A 3,453-nucleotide genomic window follows, 5' to 3' on the forward strand; every position below is an offset into this window, starting at 1 on the left:
GTCCAGAGCCTGTGCTCCGCAACGGGAGAGGCCGCGGCAGTGAGAGGCCCGCGTACCACAAAAAAAAAAAAAAAAAAAAAAAAAAAATCTCTGGTTTGGTGTTACATGTAGCTAACTAAGCTCTGGCCTCCCCTTTGTCCACTACCACTTCTGTGAAGGCAAAGAGCCTCCGCCGTGGGGACAGGCTGGCATTTATGGGGAGAAGCCTGTCCCCTTGTTATTGTCCTCGGCTGTAGTCTCTGGAACATTCCATGGCAGCACGGGGGAGAAATGATACCTGAATAGTTTTTACATGAGCTCTTTAGAAAAACGTTTTACAAACAGGTATATTGGAGCAGTGGGTGTCGTTAATGCTACATCGGGGGCAAGTCTGAGCACGAGATGCACCCTGACTCTCTGTCAGGGGAGCCTCTGGGCTTCGGGTCTGTAGCTGGATGCTCAGCTGCCCACAGAGGCTTGCTTGGGGCGGGGGGGAGAGGCGGATGGGAACAGTGCGGGGTGGGCGGCGACGCTAATGCATGGCCTGCGGTTGCTCTGTGAGCAGAGTCCGGGCAGGGCACCGCCTGAGGGCTGCCAAGCGAGGGGCCGAGAGCAGGACGGGGCAGCGGGTGCTCTGCAGGTCGTTTCCTGGCCCCTCCCACCTCCCACACTAAGGGCACTGAGCCTCTTCCCCGGCTCAGAAGTGGAGACTCCAGTGCCACCCTTCCAAGGCAGGCACGAGGACCCTGTGTCCTGGGCACAGAGTCACGATGGCAGCCCGAGCCTCACCCACCAGGAGCCCCTAGACCAGGGGGAAGGCGGCCATACAGACCAGAACAGACGAGAGGCTTTCTGAACACTTGACCTTGAGGCTTGACCACTGAGTGGGGCTTTATCAAGGGCGGAAGGACATGCCAGGTGGAGGGACCAACAGAAGGGTCTGGCCTGTGGGGTGTGAGCGGGAGTGTTTGGGAGCTGCGGGACTCTCATCGTGGCTGGATGCCAGGTGATGCTGGTGACTCCACGGGGGGCAAGGCCGGCCCGCAGGCAGCTGGCCACACAAGACAGACACACTGTGTCTTCAAAGCAGTGGGGCTAGGGGAGACTTTGAAACACACAGACTGATGCACCATGAATCGCTTCCTTGACTGAGCTTTTAATACTTAGCCAATATGTGCAAAGCCCAGAAAATCAATGCCCTTCTTTGAGGCTAAGACCTCCTGGGTAGGAGGAGGGTGTTTGTTGTTTTGTTTTGTTTTTGCGGTAGTCATCACAGAAAATTCCAAACATGCGGAAGGATGTGTGTGTCTGTCACCCAGCTCCAACAGCTGCCAACTTGGACGTGAGTTTTCAGGCACAAGCACCGCAGTTAGACGTGCATTTTAGGACGCTAACCCGTGGCACCTAGGGGTCCCCACAGGAGGGGCTGGGCTGGAGATGGGAGAAGGGGCCAGGCTTGCAGCCTTGCCAGGTGAGCGATGTGAGGACCCAAACCAAGGCAAAGGGTGAGAGAGACGGGAGAGTCAGGAGAGGTTCCGAAGTAGAACCGATAGGATTTGGTGGCCAACGGAGCGTGAGAGGGAAGGGGGAGGTTTAAGGTGACCTCACTAGCTGTGGGTGATTACTGGGGAAGGGAAGGGCAGAAGTCCAATCACAGTCTTTGAAACCCTGTGGGACCTCATTTTGGGACCTTGGTCACCAGGCTTCAGCCCCCTTGGCCCTTTCCCGGTTCCTTGACTGCCCTGAGCCATTTTACCCCAGGGCCTTTGCACACACTGCTCCCCCATCTCGGGGTTACTTTGGTCCTCACAGGTCACATCCACAACCTCCCGCTCATCCTTTCAGCCTCGGCTCAGATGACACTTCCATCCTTTCTCTCCCTCTCGTGTTTTTTCTTATCCACTGACCACAACGTGCAATGAATGCTTCTGCTGATGTGATCACTTGCATATTTCTTTTCCATTTGCCTCCACAGAATGTGAGCACCGTGCAGGCCCGTCGATGAGCACACAGGGATGATGAGAGACTCTGGGTGGGGACGTCGGCAGGCAGGGAGCCGGGGAGGGTCTTGGGGTGGAAGCCGGGCACACTCAGTCACAGGAAACCGGACCAGCCTGGGTCTGTGTGGTTCAAAGCCCCCGTGTGCTGTGGGAAGGATGTATGAAAGACTCACAGCTGGTTCAGCAATTCATCGTGGACACAGAGAGCTTCCTGAGAGGCTACCATAGAGGCTTAGGTTTTAAATACGTGCTTTTAACTAAAGTCAAGTCCACTGGTACAGTCTTGTGTTTGTCATTCAACACGTGTGTGTGTGAGTGAGTGTGTGTGTGTGTGTGTGTGTGTGTGTGTGTGTGTGGTGTGTGTGTGATGAATGTACTAAGAAATTCATGGGGGGTAAAACACCTGAGAGGTGCAGCGGGTCAAAGGGGCCCATCGGGTGGAAAAGACCGTGTGCGGACATTGACAGCGCCAGAAGGAGCCCTGTCAACTTCCCAACTGGCAGCATGATAGGGGGTCCGATGGTGTGCGAACCCAGGGAACGCCTGGGCTCGGGAAAAGACACGCGCTGTCTGATCTGCTTGTGACAGTCATTTCAGAGATGCTCTGGGGAAGTTCCCTCTCTGCAGAAAACTGCCAGAGCTACCAGCTTACAGGGCAGCTGGCCCGGCTCCTCTCCAGAGCCTGGGAGGCCTGCCCCCACCTGCCTCCGACTTGTGTCTCCCTGGGGGCCCTCAGCACTGGGCCTGGGTGGCCTCTTTCTGTCCGTGGCTCTGCCTCACCCCTGCTCGTAGTTCATTTGGCCTAGAATGTCTTCTGCCTCCAAAACTTCCAAATCCAAGCCTTCCCTTAAGACCTGGCACACGTGCCACCTCTTCCAGGAAGCCTGCCCTGATTGCCCTGCCCTCATGGGCTCCCACTTCCTTCTGAGCCCACAGGTTGTTTCTCACTCTTTGTCTGTCACAGGCTGTCTCACCTTGTCTGTGGTTGTTTCTCTTGCATTTGTTTTGTGTCCCCAACACGAAACGCTTTGAAGGAAGGTAACACTTCTTCCACATCAAGCACAGACCCTCAAAAATGCGAGTGGGTTGATTCGGTGACTGATGGATAAGGTTAGTGGGTAATTGTGCTATTATACACCAGGATTTTTTAAAAAAATTTTATTGGAGTATAGCTGATTTACAATGTTGTGTTAGTTTCAGGTGTACAGCACAGTGATTCAGTTGTATATATATACATATATTAATTCTTTTTCAGATTTTTTTCCCCGTATACATTATTACGGAGTACTGAATATAGCTCCCTGTGCTATACAGTTGTTGTATAACCTTGTTGGTTATGTATTTTATACATAGTAGTGTGTAAATGTTAATGCCAAGCTCCTAATTTATCCCCACCCACCCATTTCCCCTTTGGTAACCGTAAGTTTGCACCAAGCTTAAAAAAAAAAAAAAAAAAAAAAAAAAAAAAAAAACA

General features: G+C 53.0%; 1 protein-coding gene across 1 annotated transcript in view; it reads left to right on the top strand.

Annotated features, from left to right (window-relative positions):
• Nucleotides 1-3,453, top strand: part of INHBB (inhibin subunit beta B) — a 27,628-nt gene that overhangs the window by 1,249 nt on the left and 22,926 nt on the right. The window lies entirely within an intron of this gene.

This window comes from Lipotes vexillifer, unplaced genomic scaffold (assembly GCF_000442215.2).
Source record: "Lipotes vexillifer unplaced genomic scaffold, Lipotes_vexillifer_v1.1 scaffold1607, whole genome shotgun sequence".
Classification (NCBI taxonomy): Eukaryota; Metazoa; Chordata; class Mammalia; order Artiodactyla; family Lipotidae; genus Lipotes; species Lipotes vexillifer.